At 46.3% G+C, this 16,592-nt stretch overlaps 1 long non-coding RNA gene across 2 annotated transcripts; it reads left to right on the top strand.

Annotated features, from left to right (window-relative positions):
• The first annotated feature begins 5,427 nt into the window (after positions 1–5,427).
• LOC130708529 (uncharacterized) lies at positions 5,428–15,640 on the top strand. Of its 2 annotated transcripts, XR_009008762.1 has the most exons (6): positions 5,428–5,718; positions 6,234–6,318; positions 6,451–6,501; positions 12,829–12,863; positions 14,175–14,294; positions 15,181–15,640. It is a non-coding gene; the product is annotated as an uncharacterized LOC130708529 (long non-coding RNA). The 2 variants fall into 2 exon arrangements; XR_009008761.1 differs by having other exon boundaries at positions 14,175–15,640.
• Positions 15,641–16,592: the final 952 nt, after the last annotated feature.

Below are 16,592 nucleotides of genomic sequence, written 5' to 3'. Positions count from 1 at the left end.
CCGCACCCATCCACCAAGGTCCCTGACCCCTGTCTGCCGAGAAGAAATCGCCTCAGCAAGCACTGACTTGGAGAGCCTCCCTAAGGCACCCCCTGGCACCTAAGCCTCACAGGCTGTCTCCCAAGATCTGGAACTGTGTGGACATCCGCTCTGTGAGAAATGCCCCTCAGCCGGCGTACTAGCAGCTAGGGACCTTCTCCAAGGTAAGTTCTAGGCACCCAAAAGCCCTTTGTGGACAGGTATTGTGTAAAATATTAGGGCCCCACCTCCTCCTCAGTCCTCCTTTTCCTGATGCTCAGTAGAGATCCCCTCTTTCTTTCCTAGCCTCACAAAACGAAACAAAATGCTGGAAAATATCTCTCTAATGGAATCCTGATACAAACCCATAACACTGGCCCAGAATGCACCTGCATCTCAGAACAACCCACAGCAGACACGTAACATGGGCCAGGTCCTGCCACCCCCTCCCCAGTGCCCAGAGTCACTGTCATCACTCAGGAGTTCTGTTCCTAGGAGGCGGGGGTGGGGGGAGTGGTGTGTGAGAAGTAGGCGCGTGTCCCTTAGATTCTGTCATTTCACAGCCAGTGATGGCTGCAGAGGATTAAACAAGGGCCAGGGAATTGTCATGTTACATTGGTCATGGGAGTACAGACCGCCTGTGGTCCTTCCCCCTCCAGCTCCCAATAACGGAAAGTCAATCTGAGAAGCAGGCAGAAGCCAGTTGCCATGGCGATCAAGTTGTCTGGATCACATCCCTGTTCAGGAGAACAAGGTACACACCACGGTGCACCTAATTAACCAGAACAGGTGTCATAGGACGTTTAATAATAACACAGAAGATCGTCTTCCTGCCCCTGGGCTACACTCCTTCCCCCTTTAAAAGAGGAAGCAGCCTTCACTGACATTCCACCCGAAACAACCCCACTCCACATCTGTCTCCTGTCCATGAAGGAGTGACAGGAAATATGAACAAACTCTTCCTCTCAAGGCAGCCTGAGGGTCCACCATGAGATACTGGACGAGATGAAGTAGGTCTGAAGTACTGCGATTCCACAAAAGGAAGAACAATTTAGAGCAACTCAGGAACCTGAGCCCTCTCTTGGCTGAAGTTACACGGTTGCCCATCCCCTGTTGAATCCAAAGCAACAGTTGCCTGAACTGAGAAGTGAGCTCTGGGCTGGGAGGAGTGGACGAGGTGTGGGCTGCGGCAGTTAGAGTAACCTCCTGCCTAGCTCTCGGAGAGGACACTTCACTGCAGGTGTGGCCACACACAGCCCCACTGAATAGTTTTCTCACCAAGACCATCTCTCCCCACGGCCCCCTTAGATACAGTATGCTCCTGTTCCAATCCCTTAGAAAGATATGGTGAGGCAAGCTTCAGGTGCCTCAGGAACACAAGACACGTCTAGGCTTTCCTCATGACCCTCCCTGTGTCACCACCAGGACATCACACACATCCTTACACACACGTTTCAAAGTGGCTTGTCTCCCTTCTAGAAAGAATCAACCTGCCTGCTGCCATCCTTTCTCCATAGCCAGGGCAATTCCTCTTGATCCACCTCCAATGACCCCTCCTCCCCAGTGCAGTCTCAGGTTTCTTCAGGCTCCCCAGTCTCCCCAGGTGAAATGTCCTCGTGTGTCCAGTGCTCTCTTCTCCCTCTACTTCAGTCCAACTGTGTGCCCACCGTGAAGTGTCACGTGTGAACCCGAAGGATGTGAGGGATGGCAGGGTCTCTGAAAACACACCCCCAGCCTATAGGCTTACCTCCTTCTGAAGCCGTCCTGCAGGCTTGGGCACGGACTACTGCTGCCTGGTAGCCTCAATGAGAAAAGTCAAGACCAGGACCCAGAGAGTGACCTGCTTCAACAGACGCTCAGGGTCCAACTGAAGGAGGGGCCGGTTTGAGTCATAACAGTAGAATGTGGCTGAAACATTCTGCAGTGCGGGAGGGGCAGAGGGCACGTGGGTCTGGGTAGGGTGGGGGTGGGGAGACATTCCACGAGGGCTCTGGCAGGTAGGCAAGAACCGGAAGTTCCTTCCACCTCACACAGTGGCAACACAATTGGCGTGTGCCTCTTTACGCAGTTTATAGACTGTTTTTTTGATTCACGGCACCGAGGTTGGACTTGACGGTCCCTTCCTTTCACTTCTTTTTCCATCAACCTAGTTTTGTGTCCCTCAACACACTCTGCTTCCTACCTGGCTCTTGACTTACTTCAACAGAGACTAGACTTTCTGAACAAAATTCGGAACTGTTAGTCTGATAAACACTTGGGTATTTATGGCCACATGGAACTGAGTATTTGAAATTAGGATTGTCTCAGCAGATCCAGTGTCTTTGACTGCTGTATGTACATCACTCCTAAGGGAGTGGTCCTTGTGCTCCAACCAACATCCAGCAGGACCAGCCTTACTAATGACCCTTTGTGCTGGAAAGCCCCCGTCCATCAAAAAACCGTCATGCAGCCCCCATGTCCAAGACCAGAATTCACTAAATGTCTTTCTCATAGTATTCCATGGTTGTAAAAGATTTAGTTTTTTACCTTTTAAATGATTTTAGTATAATATTTTAAGCGAGCAACACCTTCTCATGGTTCAAAATTAAATTGTGCAAAATGGAATATGCAGTGGCGAGTCCTCCTCCCACCTCTTTCCCCTGTCAACCCAATCCTCTTTCCCGGAGGAAACCAGTGTTATCTCTTTCACTAAAATCTTCCCAGAGATACGTCATGCAACTAAAAACGAAGGCAATCTGTTTTCAGTTTTTAAAATGCCTTCATTTTTTTTCTAGATGAAAATTCATATATGTTCCAATATATCTGAGGAGATTTTCAATGATTGTCTTTCTACGGGTATCGTGGCTCCTCTGTTTCTGCACTAGATTCCTAGAACAAGACTTTCTAGTCTCTTAAATTTCAAAGCACCTGAAAGAATAGGGTGGCTCGATCTAGTAAAGAAAAGTATCAAATGCCTAAATGAATTTGACTTTTGAATTTCACATAAACAATGAATTCATTTTTAGTACAACTTTGTCCCATGCAACATTTTGGACATAGTTTTACTGCAAATTCTTTCCCTGTTTATCTGAAATTTATGTTTAACTCAAAATCTGTATTTTATCTGGCAACACTACCAAAAAATTAGAACATACTAAGCTATTATCAGTTACTCATCCTTATGAGAAAGAGAACTTGGAGTGACGAGACTCAAGTGTGCATCTTGGCTCCAACAGAAAACACAATTGTAAACATACAGAAAATCTGCAGGCTCTTTGGATGAAATGGATTTGGAAGAGCAATCATATAGCACTGAACATCTTGGCTTAGTAGGGGTAAGGACAGAAGTAAGGAACAAGAAGGCAGAAAATCTTCTTCTCTTTCCTTATGTTAAAGGGACTAAACATCCTAGAGCCCTGGTTTTTCTAGGTGTTAAAAGTCCACTACCCATGAGATGGATGTGCACCTTGACACAATGCCAAGAGTTTATCCACCAGTGTCCAATGCCAAGAGTTTATCCACCAGTGTCCAATCCCCATTCAGACAAGCCCACTTCCATCTAAATCCTAGCCTGCAAGCCCTGCTTACAAGTTTGTTAATTTCCTGTCTGCATTACATACACTTGCTCTTTACAATCTAGGCTCATCGTTGCATATGGCCCCATCTGCATGGGAATGATGGTAGCATTCCTTTTACAAAACTTGTCTGATTATTATTTTCATATTGAGAATCCATGTCAGTCAGTTTACCACTATCAAAAGGATATGAAAGAGTATTCGTGTTTTGTGTTGTGAGAAGAGAGGACTGTTAGGAAACTTGTCAAGGGAGATGAAGGCTGAAAACCTCAGAGGATGGCAACCAAATCTCTTGCGAGACGAGATTCTCTCACTGCTGTAGCTGCAGTAGAACTCCACCTGATTGTGGGGTGTTGGGGAAGGAAACAGAGGTTTAGAAGGACTGTTCCACAGTGTGAAAAAGACTCCTTGTCAGGAAAAACTGACTCAGAAGAAGATGAGAAGATAAGGTGAGAATATTTCAAGCAACAGCATGGTGAACTTTATATCTAAAGAAACTCCTGTCGGGGACTGAAAAAAAATAAACAGTTTGGGAATATCGCTCAGTACTGGAGCTTTTACAATGAGGGAAAACTCATATGATTTTCAACCAATAACTTCATACTAGAGGGACGGTGAGGCAAAATATTGTACCCAGGCACTCGAGAAAGGCAGGCTTCCTTGTTGCTTCCTCCCTTTGTTCAGTCATTCAACCAATTATTTACAAGATTCTCACTCATAATTCTGATACAGTATTTGAAGGACTCTTCTCAAGGCCACTGATACAAAAATTGCACTGTGCAAAAATTAGCCAGTCCCAATTCTGCAATCACTTTTGTAATACTTCAAAATCCTACACCCCAGAGACAGAGATAATCAAATTAGCCCAAATGTAATTTGGGAAGACCAGTCACAGAAGGGAGTATCTAAAAGTCCTTTGGATCATGATCTCTGACTAGTCCTGCACAGAGGCTGCAGGCAGGCATTGACTACTGAGAAAAAATAATTCTGGACATGCATCACAAGCCTCAGAAGACATTTCATCTTCCACTCAATCACGAAACGTTAAGGAAACGAAGAGATACCATGTTTGTGTCTTGTGGAGTTTTCAAGTCTGCACTTGGAGGCGCTTAGTGCTGTTAGACGTGAGGGGTCTTCAGAGGCATCCTGTTGAGTGAGAAATGCTCTAATCTTGCAATTGACCAGAAAGAGGATCTGATGATTGAAGTTTCTTTGGGAAGTATTACAAAGTCAGGTCAGTAAGTTGATCCTGCTACTATTTTTGTTGTTGTTGTTGTTTTTAATGCCAACTGAAAGTCTGCAAGATATTACAAAAAAGGAGGGAGGGAAAGGAAAATTGTTCCCATACTACCTGCTGTGTTGAAATTGGCCCAGATTGTCCACTCTCTTTCAAAGTTATTAAAAAAAAAAAAACCATACAAAGGAAACACCTGTGAATCAACATTTATTGAAAAACCTCCATGTATTAAATACACTGAGAAAAAATATTCTAGTAGAGTAAATGCGTTTGGAAAGACTCTAGGAACGGAGTCAGGAGACAGTATCTTAAGAGTGTTTCCCAGGTCTGAATTCTTTGCTAGAATTGTTCTTTAGCGGAAACTTCAGGCTTGCAAGGAAAAAGGACCTACTGTTTTTTGAAAGGCATAAACAAGAACCAAGGAACTGCAGTCCAAAGGGCATGAAAGCACTTGCCCCAATTTGAGGCTACTGTGCTTAGAGCGGAGCTCTCCAGAACTCTTTGTAGCTAAGTGCATGGGTTTCACGTGTGCAATAGAAAAATCACGAGTGCACATCTCACAAGAGCTGGTTTTAAGAAGACACTGTCACGACGGTTCCCGGCGAGGAGCGTCGCCAGAGATGCTGCGTAGCGTGCCCGACCCTGCATTTCTCTCCTCTCCTGCAGAGACCTCCTGGAACAGATCCCCGCGTGCCCCGCGCCTGCACGCCTGCGCACGCCCACTGGGGCGGGGCTCTCAGGCACGCGGACCGCCGTCCTCCAACAGCTCCTGGCGTCTGTTGGGGCAGTTGGCTTGGCTCCGGAAGACAGGAGCGCATGCGCGAGCGCGGAGGTTGGGGCCCCAACGGCTGTCCGGCGGGGGCGGGGCCTGTCATGGCCGCCTCTGGAGTCAATTCCAGGAACCCTGAGGTAAGGGGTACGGGGACTTTTCACCCTTCCGGTGTCACCGCTCTGCGCTGTTGTTCACCCTGTGGGTTGTTTGTGCCCTTGTCCGTGTAAGGAGACTCCCCACAATGTGGATTCACGCCCCCATAGAGCTCGAGTCCCGTGAGGGGTTTACCCCAGGGTTATTGGCACCACTGGGGAGCCGGCTGCATGAAGGGTTCAGTGATTGCGGGGCCTACGGTGGGGGGGGGAATAGTGTGTGTGAGCTATTAAACAGGTGCCCAGGTGCCGTTCTAGGCTGCGCGTTCTGAAGAGTACAAAAGCTAGAGGGACGTTCTTGCGAGTTGAAAACCCTCATCTGGTTCCAAAGGTGTAGCTCAGGTGATTGGAAAATGAGTGAAGATCTAGCGAACATCCTCATAGCTTCACTAGTAACTTTTTAACATAAAAATACCAAACAACACTTATGTTCAAACGGTACTCTTTTGTCAATGAGAGGAGTAAGTTTGCTGAATCTAACAATAAACATGTATTCGTAGTCTGATACTCTCAGATCATGACGGAATTGCAAGCATAGTTTGGCTGGTGATGCAAGAGTTCAGCAAAAATCAACGAAAGGATTAGGTAAGAATCAATTCAGTATATAGAATTTACAGTGAAGAATAGTGTACATTTTCAGTTATTTGTAAATTATGTGCACACATCCATTATATCTTTAAAATTAATTATATGGTATATATCTCCACATTTCTTTAGGGAGTGCTGATTCAGGTTATTAAGGCTTTGCTTGATGACACACCACTGCAGGTGCGTATGGGGCTTAAGGTAGTTTATGTTTGTATTCTGGGGTTGTGAAAGTACTGTGTGGGTGTGTTTGTAGTGTGAATTACATATATGTGCGTTTGTGGCTTGTTGGAGTTCAGTGTCTGTATTTAAGGATATTAAGAAGTTACATCCTTGTTTTTGGCAATTGGGGAGTTGTGGGTGTTTATGTGTATCTGGAAGTGTCATGTTGTATATGCGTATTTGTAGATCTTCCAGGGATTGTAGGACCTCATGGGCAGTGGGTGGTTTTATGTATATCATTATTTGGGAGTCTATTGGGAATGTGTTTCCATGAATTCCTGGCGTGAAGTTTATTTGTGTATTTATGGAGTTGGTGAGAATCTGAGTAGTGTATTTGTATTTGAAATATGTTAATATAAATGTTTCAGACATTACATGAAATTTCTAAAAATCTTATATTTGTATTTGTATGGAAATATGTATGGAAATATGTTAATATAAATGTTTCAGACATTAAAAAAAAAAAAAAAGGAAGGAAATTCTGATACATGATGTAGCATGGTTGAACCTTGAGGACATTATGCTAAGTGAAATAAGCCAGTCATAAAAAGGACAGATACTGTACAATTCCATGTGTATGAAGCATCTACAGTCATCAAATTATAAAATCAAAAAGTAGAATGTGGGGTGCCAGGGGCTGGGGGAAAGGGAATGGAGAGTTAGTGTTTAATGGGGAAAGTTTCTGTTTGGAATGATGAAAAAGCTCTAGAGATCTTTTGTACAGCAATGTGAATACACTTAACACTACTGAACTGCACACTTAGAAATGATTAAGTGGTAAGAAAAAAGATTACCTACCTATATCTATATTGATAGATCTCTTGTATCTCATTGGTCACAGACCTTCTTGGAGAGTATCTCTGTGACTGTGTCAATCTGTGTCCAGTCAGAGGGTAGGGACCACACAGTGACCCGAACAGGATGTCTAATAGGCCCAGTTAGTAAGCACTGATGAGACATAAAAGAAAGCTCCAGAGAACCCAGGGCTGAGGGAGGGCACTCGCGGAGGTCAGCTTGGAAGGAGCTAGGCCTCAATGGAGAAGGCATGCCTGATCCCACTAGATGTCAGGGAAATCTGCTGGTTTGTGTGGGCCAGGCTGGTCTGCAGCCACCATGGCGCAGGCGCTGTGCCTGGTGGCCAGGTACCTAGCAAGCTCAGGGCATCAGGATGCAGGTGGGGGCTGAGAGCGGGAAAGCTGAATCTAGAGGCCTTGGAAAGGTAATCACCAGGGTGGGGCTGCGAGGTCACAAGGGAATGTCATTTGGGGTGCATGGCTGGGCACCAAATGTCCTGACCCCCACACCTCAGACCCCCAGGCATCAGAGCCTCCTCCCCTTTCCACCCCTCCAGTGCCCTGAACTGGGGGAGCCTGACATTTTGCTCACCAGGAAGGAGAAACGTCCAAGGGTATTTGGAGCTCAGAGGCAATGAACTGGTACACTGACCTTGGGAGAATAAGAGGCCTCCAGTACAGGATGCCAAAAAAAATAACTGGTAAAATAATATAAAATTATTATTTTATCTGAATTTATCTGAATAAAATTTAATAAACTGGACTACATAAAATGGAAAACTTCTGCTTATCGAGGAATGGGCTGCTGATACACAAATAGCACTGGTGAACCTCAGAAATATTTTGTGAGTGAAAGAAGCCAGACATATAATAAATGAATCCGTTTATTTGTGGTTCCAGAACAGGCAAAGTGAATTAGAACAGTGGTGGCTTCTGCAGTGGGGGGAGAGGGCTTGACTGCACAGGGGCCAGAGGAAACTTTCTTGGGGACAGCAATGTTCTAAGACTTGATATTCGTGATGGTCCATCTAAACAGTTCTCAAAACACATCAGTCTGGACCTCCAAGATGAGTGCTTTTTCGGTGTATGTGAGTTATAATTCACTGCTAACATCTAAAGCATATCTCACCCTGTCTAGCCCTGGCTGGAGAGGTAGCTCGAACACGGGCTCTCCCTGCAAAGTTCAGAGAAGTAAGACCAAGGCCTGAGGCTGCACGGCCAGAGGGCAGAGGCCAGCCTTGAGACGAGAGTGTCCCTCGGGTTCCCTCTGCCCTCCCCAGTCCACACCCTGGTGACTAACTTCTGCATCCAGGAGCCACCCGCACACCTCTGGCCACCCCAGCTGACACAGGGCGTTCCCTAAGGAGTGTGTGATGGACAGTGCACTCAGTGGGTGGTGGGCTGGGAGCAGAGGCCACCTTTGGTGGGGGGCAGGGGTGGGTCCCTCGGTATCACTGGGGGGCTATGGGCATCATGGAGGTCATGAACATCACAGGGGCCATGAGCATCACTGGGGACATGTACATCACAGGGGGTCATGGGCATAATGGGGACCATGGGCACCATGGGGCCTGTGGGGGTCATGGATATCATAGGAGCCATAGGCATTTGGGACAATGGGCATCATGTGGGCCATAGATATTATGGGAGCTATGGGCACCAAGGGGGCCAAGGACATCATGGGGTGTCATGGACATAATGGGAGGACATGGGCATCAGAGGGGCTGTGGGCATCATGGAGGACACGGACATCATAGGGGAATATGAGCATCATGGGGGCCATCAGCCTCTGGGGCCAGTGAGGTGGGAGATGTCCCCAGTCTTAGGCTGGGCTCTCGCTTTGGCCTGAGTGGGTGGTGCCCAGGAGCCCAGGGTTATCCCCACCCCATCTCTGGGGATGCAGAACCAGGACCCTGGTACTCTCTGAAGCATCCCTGATCCTACCTGGCCTGTGCCTTCTCCTGCATCCACTCCTGGGGAAGCTGTCACCTGAGAGGGGACAGTGAAGCCAATAGACGTGCCTTTGACTAGGGATCAAAAAGACCAGCAATACTTTTTAAGTTGTTTCTTTTAACTCTTTTGTCTGGTTATAAAATAATGTAGGAAGTATACACACAGAACTGTAACTGACAGAGGCAAGTCCTCTAAAAAAAAAGGCATTTTTGTCATGCCATTTTTGTTATGGATGAAGAAAGAAGCCAGCGGGCTTACAAGGTGTCACATGCCCACTGGAGAAAGCTTGGTAAGTCAGCAAAGGTGATTAGGAGGAAGACCTCATCCCACCACCCAGGGAAAACCATGGTTAACATTTCAGTGGGTTTTTTCTAAGGAAGTGTGTTTGTATCATTGAAATCACTTAATTTTGCAACCTCTCCCCATAACAGTGTAGTGTCAGCCATAACAAGCTGCACTGTAAGCATCTCTTGTAATGGTCACATGATATTCTATCACGGAGGGGCCACAAATCATCCTTTCCCTGGCATGCATTTAAGTTGCCTACAATTTTTCATTACTTCATATAATGCTATGGTGAATTATTCATAATGCTTTTATCATATTAAACAATGTCTCTTCAGAATAGATTCCCAGCAGCAAAATTATTTGGGTCAGAGGATATAAATATTCTAAAGGCCCTTGATATAAATTGCCAAATTGTTGTGTGGAAGAGTCAGTCACTGTGTTTGCAGATGCTTCTCATGTAGCAACTGTGGAAATTTGTGTACATTCAGGGTTTGTTGTTCATTGTGAATCATGGTTTCAACATATAGGTCTTTAGCTCTGAGCCTATTTTTTAAAATATGTGGTAGCCCTTTATATTTCTTTTGATTCACTGGCAGAGACAATGCTCAGAGTTTGTCAAATTATTTTCTTGGTCCCATACATCTGGGTGTGATCACATGACTAATTCTCATGTGTGAGAGGAAGTGACCTGCTACTAGATTGAAATATGCTGGGTCCCTGGGCACCACTTGGTTGAAAAGCAGGAGAGCCCCCTTACCCACATCAGGTGTGTGAGAGTGAGAAATAAACCACTCTGTATTAGCCACCAAAATGCTGGGGTTTATCTGATACCACAGCAGAGTTTGGCCTCTCGACCAAAATACTCACACTATTAGTTATCTATCACTTTAAAACAAATAAGTGGCTTTAAAAAATAATCATTTAGTGTCTCTAATAGTTTCTGTGGGTCAAAAATTCAGAAGTGTCTCTGCACAGTGGCTCTGGCTCAGGGCCTCTTATGAGGCTGCAGTCAGATGTCAGCTGGGGCTATAGTCTCACCTGAAGATTTGAGTGGAGCTGGGGATGTACTTCCAAGGTGATTCACTCCCTCATGGCCAGCTGGTACCGGTGGCCATTGCTTGGAGGCTTCAGCTCCTCCCCACACTGGGCTCTCCTCAGTGCTGCTTGAGCATCCTCACAATACGGCAGCTGGCTCCCGCAGAGAGAGTGATCCAGGAGAGGAAGACAGAAGCCACAGTGCCTTCTATGACCAAGCCATAGAAGTCACACACCATCACCTCTGCTGTAATTTATTGGCCATATACACTAGCTCTGATTTACTGTAAGAAGAGACTACAGAAGGGTGTGAAAATGAAAGCAAGGATTATTGTGGCCATCTTTTTTTTTTTTTTTAATTTTTGGCTGCATTGGGTCTTCATTTTTGCACACTGGCTTTCTCTAGTTGCGGGGAGAGGGGGCTACTCTTCGTTGCGGTGCACGGGCTTCTCGTTGTGGGGGCTTCTCTTATTGTGGAGCACAGGCTCTAGGAGCGTGGGCTTCAGTAGTTGTGGCTCGTAAGCTCTAGAGTGCAGGCTCAGTAGTTGTGACACACGGGCTTAGTTGCTCTGCAGCATGTGGGATCTTCCTGGACCAGGGCTCGAACACATGCCCCTTGCATTGGCAGGCAGATTCTTAACCACTGTGCTACCAGAGAAGTCCCTTGTGCGCATCTTGAGGCCAGCTATCTCACTCCCTAAATCTGCTTTAGAAATTTATTCTTTAAAAAAGCCATGGGTATGTGCAAAGATTTAGGTACCAGGAGAGGATGATCATTGCAGTATTGATTTTAGAAGCAGAAGAAAAAGGTGGGGGGGGGGGACATAAATTCCATAAAGTTGAATAAGGCGTAATATGACATTAAAATAGAATTGTATGCAGTCATATGTCGCAGAAGAATTTTTATGACACGGAAAGTTGTGTTTGTAACATAATTAAGCAACAAAATAACATAAGTAGAATGATTCTGTTGTGTAAAGAACATGTCTTTATAAAAAAGCATAGAAAAGGTATGAAAGGCTATACGTCTGGGGTAATTTGGATTATAAATGGGCATGTATCCACACACCTCCCCTTCAAATGTGAGTGGAGGACACTTTCCCCACCATGTTGATCTTGGGCTTGGCCAAATGGCTTGCTCTGGCAGCAGCATCAGTAGCCGATTCCAATCCTAAACCTTCAGAGGACTTCCATGCTCTTCTTGCCAATCTGGGAGCTCCGGACTCCCAACAGGAGAGGAGCATGCCGAGAAGCATGTCCCAGGAGAATGGGAGACATGCGGAGCACACCTGGACCACACCTGAAGCTGAGGCTGAGCCCCATCCAACCCACAGGTGCAAAAGCAAGACGTACACCCTCACCCTCCTGCACCTCCTAGTATTCACGATGGCTGTGACTGATGATACAACATCAAACTAGGAAAAGCTGTTATTCCTGCATGATAGAATCATTTTCCTTTTTTTCTCTTACCTTCATTGTCTAAATTTTCTGAAATGGACATAATATTATATTATTATATTAACTAATTATATATTTTATTCAATATATTCATTATTTATATAATATATTATATTTTATTATTTAATTATATTATATTATTTATATAAATTTTTATAGTTTATTTAAATGTTTTTATTATTTTATATAAAGAATGTGTGCATGTGTGTGTATGTGTAAAACAAGGTTTTGGGAAGTTTAAAAAGAAAACCTTGCCCTTAAGGCCACCCTGTCTCTCTGTTCCCTGCCTCCTGCAAATGCACCGTAACTAGTGATAATCACAATGCACATTTTGATATCCTGTCTTTTCTCTGAAGTTACATTGTAAACACTCTTTTTGTTACTATATGTCCTTCACGAGTAACATTTACAGTGATGACAGAATATCCCACCAAGTGAATATAACAGCATTCTCATGTGTTTTACCTGCTGGAAATTTAAGTTACAGGCATAACTTGTTTTACAGTGCTTTGCTTTATTGCACTTTGTAGATACTGCATTTTTCACAAATTGAAGGTTTGTGGCAACCCTGCATCAGATGATAGTTAGCATTTTTTAGCAATAAAGTATTTTAAAATTAAGGTATGCACATTGTTTTTTTTAGACATAATGTTATTGCACACTTAATAGACTACAGTATAGTATAAACATAGCTTTAATTTGCTCTGGGGAACCAAAAAATTTGTGTGACTCACTCATTGAATTGTTCATTTTATTGCAGTGGTCTGGAACCAAAGCTGCAATATCTCCAAGGAGGTCTGTATTTCGGAATTGTCGTTTAGTGAATGTGTGACCATGAATATATTCATGTATGTGCATTGTGTTTTTCCCTTTGCTTCCCAAAGATAAAATCACAGACTTGAGACACACAGAAGGGGATGAATATTTTACTCGCTCTTGATATGTATTTAAAAGTTTGCCTTCCAGAAGGAATCAGCCAATGTACCTCTCCACCAGCTGTACTTACAGGTGTGCCGGCCTGTAGAAGACACCACAGATTACCCACTGCATGTCCCTCAGGAAATGAGACCTGATTTGATTCTGGAGTGTGGGGGGCAATTTGCCCATCCCACCCTGTATCTATGGGTAGCTAATGAGATGTAAGCAGAATTACTGAGTGAGTCATCTGGAAAGCTCCTTAAGAGGGGATAACTGGAAATGAGCCCTTTTTGCCCCCATGCCTGCTTTCTGTTGTGATGGTTGGATCTCCAGCAGCCATCTTGGGCCATGAGGCTATTTTGAGGATGGAAGCTCCACACTATGCAAGGCAGAAAAGAAAGATCTCCCACACTCCCTCCTGCTGAGCTGACATTGCCCTGTTGCATATCCCAGCTGCTCTGTGGGTTTTGTGAAACTGTGTGTGAAGTCTCTATCTCATTGTATTATATGCAGGCAAGACTGAACTCTCCTACAGATGTCTGGAGTAAGCTATGGTGTAGTGTTTTTTTTGGCACATAATAAGCACGTTACAGCAGAAAAAATAATAATAATAATAATACTGTGGAGGAGCCATGCCAGCCTTAGATTTCCTGTCTCCAGGCTTGTTTCAATGTGAGGGTAAGATAAATCCAGTATTAGTTAAGTCTTTGAATTTTAGACCTCTGTTACTAGTAACTGAGCTACTTCTTAACCTCTCCAGAACATTACTAGCATTGGCTTTAGCACATTACATTTTTTAAAATTATGTATAGGTGTCAAATAAGACTTATTGTTGCTTAATTGTACATTTTTTTTTAAATTTTTATTTATTATTTATTTATTATGTTTATTTTTGGCTGTGTTGGGTCTTCGTTTTTGTGTGAGGGCTTTCTCCAGTTGCGGCGAGTGGGGGCCACTCTTCATCGCGGTGCGCGGGCCTGTCACTATCGCGGCCTCTCTTGTTGCGGAGCAGAGGCTCCAGACGCTCAGGCTCAGTAGTTGTGGCTCACGGGCCCAGTTGCTCCGCGGCATGTGGGATCTTCCCAGACCAGGGCTTGAACCCGTGTCCCCTGCATTGGCAGGCAGATTCTCAACCACTGCGCCACCAGGGAAGCCCGTTAATTGTACATTTTTGGTGGAACATTACAGGCAGAAGGAGTAGCACAAGCAAAGCTGTGCAAGTTGGGAATGACAGCCATTTTCAAAATCACAACAGTCACTTCCTGGGGCATAACACCGTCTGATATCATCTTACTGAGAGGGTGTCAGGTAAGACATAAATGCACGTCACTCCCATCATGGAGAACCATTGAGGCAGAGCATCCCTATGGAAACTCAACCTGTGTTTTCACGTCTCTAGTCTCTCTCTCTCCGCTCTTGCTCGCTCTCCCCCTTTTTCCCTCACTCTCTAACAGTTTTAGCAGGAGAGGGATCAGCGAGTCCCCTGCCCAGGACAGGGTGAGTAACTCACATAAAAAGGGACAGGTTGCACAGCTTGGAGAAAGAGCTGGAAAACTGACACCCTCAGAGCAGGAGAGCCCAGCCCTGCTGGCACTCTGTGAAAGGCTACTTCTCTCCTCCCTGCATTCAGATGGAGACACACCATCCAGCCCAATAAATGCCCCTTTGTGCTGGATGGGTTTCCATCAACTTATGAGATGTCTTTAATGAGAGCTGGTTGTACTCTGCCCAGCCTCTGCCCAGCAACAGGCCTGCCAGCCTGGACACCGTAAGAGCCAGCAACAGGAGATGGACGTTTTGGGGAGACTCCCCGGAGTTTTTAGCATCTGCACAGTGCAGACAACATCCATGGGCTGGACAGGCAGCTGGCCCCATGGAGAGGCCAGTGGGTCACATGCAGGGCCTGGCTCTTGGACCTGCCTTGAATATGCAGCTGGAGGCCCCAGTGGTCTGGTGGTTCGGCCCCCAAGCAGTTGTGGCCCCAGAACCAGGCCCTAGGGTCAGCCAGCTCCCATCCCACTCCATGTCAGACCAGGAGGACACACCTGCTTCCTACCTGCTCCTAAAGGGACAAGGGTCCTTTCCTTGGGCAGGCCAATTCACCCCTCAAACCTCCACACCCTCTCCCTTAGATGGGAGGTAGCAGTTGTGGAATTGAAATGGAATATCTCAGCTTCCAAATTCTTCTGATCAGCCTTAGCTGAAAGCAAGGAAAGAACCAGGGGTTAGCCAACCAAACAGGATTCAAGAGAAACTTGAAAGAAGAGGCTGTGGGGACCAACATTTTCAGACCGAGAAGCACAGCCCAGGCATTACAGCAGGCGAGCAGCGGCCAGAGGGCAAAAGGCAAGTTAAAGTAAAACCATCTTGCTCCCTCACCTCGTTGCCCTACAGTTGTTCTTAGCAAACAAGGTCCTCTGGGAACTCCTGCTTTTGGATGACATAGGCTTTACCAGGATGAAGGTGGCCTTGCTATCTGTTGGACCAAATCTGCTCATCAACTGTGAGAAATGACCGATGACAGGACATCACCTGGTCATCGGGAACCCAGCCAGCATGGAAACTGTGTCGGCTGACCCTGGAACCTATACAGGATCCCTCTTTAGGACTCTTTTCTTCACGGACTTATGCAAGTAAAATAACTAAAAATGGTGCCTTTGCAGTGTAGTCATTTCTAACATGCTACCCTGAGCAGTCAATTTTTCCACAGCAGAAGACACATGCCCTGTGCTGAGGGGCAATTAGTGAGCGCATCTGTGCAGAGGTGCCATGGCAGGTGCTGAGAAGCGGGGTCTCTTCCCCTCTGCACCCCTCAGTCAAATCCACTCGACTCAAATTCCCACCTTGGGGCTCAGAGTGGGGTCCCCAAAGCAGCCACACCAGCCTCCCTGGGACCTGGGTAGAAATGCAGGGGGTGGGCAGCAAGGAACGTCTCTCAGCAGTTCTGATGCTGGCCTAAGCAGGATCAGAACAAGGACACCCCTTTGGATGGCACTGCCTGACGTCCGGCAGGCACAGGGGCCGACCACTGTCCCCTCCCCACCTCAGAGCAGGAGAGATCTACGCCCGTGCTCGAAGCCCCCCCCCCCTGCTGTGGCTCCTAGGGCATTCGCAGGGGTCTCCCTAAGGAAAGCGAAGCCATGGGTCAGCCTGCGATCTGAGGTGGGCCACGCTTCTCCAGGGTAGAGAGGAAAGGGCCTGAGATGGCTGAGTGCTCCTGCGGGACTCACCCCAGCCTCGCGGTAGCTCCCAACACCCATCTGGGGTAGGTGGGGTGGACTCAGGGGACCTGGGTTAAAATCTCAGCTCTTAGAGCCTCAGTTTCCCCACATGCAGAATGGGTTCATAGTGAGATAGTGCACACCAAAGCCCCAGACCAGGGTCCCTTAGCAACGCCTGCTAGTTCTATCCTTGGCTTCTCAGTGGCAGTGTCTCCACTTGTCCACAACCTGTGGGAAGCTGTGGGTGCTAAAGGAGACAGCCCCCAGCCTGAGCCTCCAGAGCCTCAGTGGGGCTGGGGGTCGTGAAAGGTGGTGGGAAAGACCTGGGGATGCAGAAAGCATGTCCTCAGGGGCATCTGGAGGTTTCCTGGAGGAGGCAGTCCCC

Source organism: Balaenoptera acutorostrata, chromosome 6, assembly GCF_949987535.1.
Source record: "Balaenoptera acutorostrata chromosome 6, mBalAcu1.1, whole genome shotgun sequence".
NCBI lineage: Eukaryota > Metazoa > Chordata > Mammalia > Artiodactyla > Balaenopteridae > Balaenoptera > Balaenoptera acutorostrata.
This window is presented reverse-complemented; position numbering and strand designations above follow the sequence as displayed.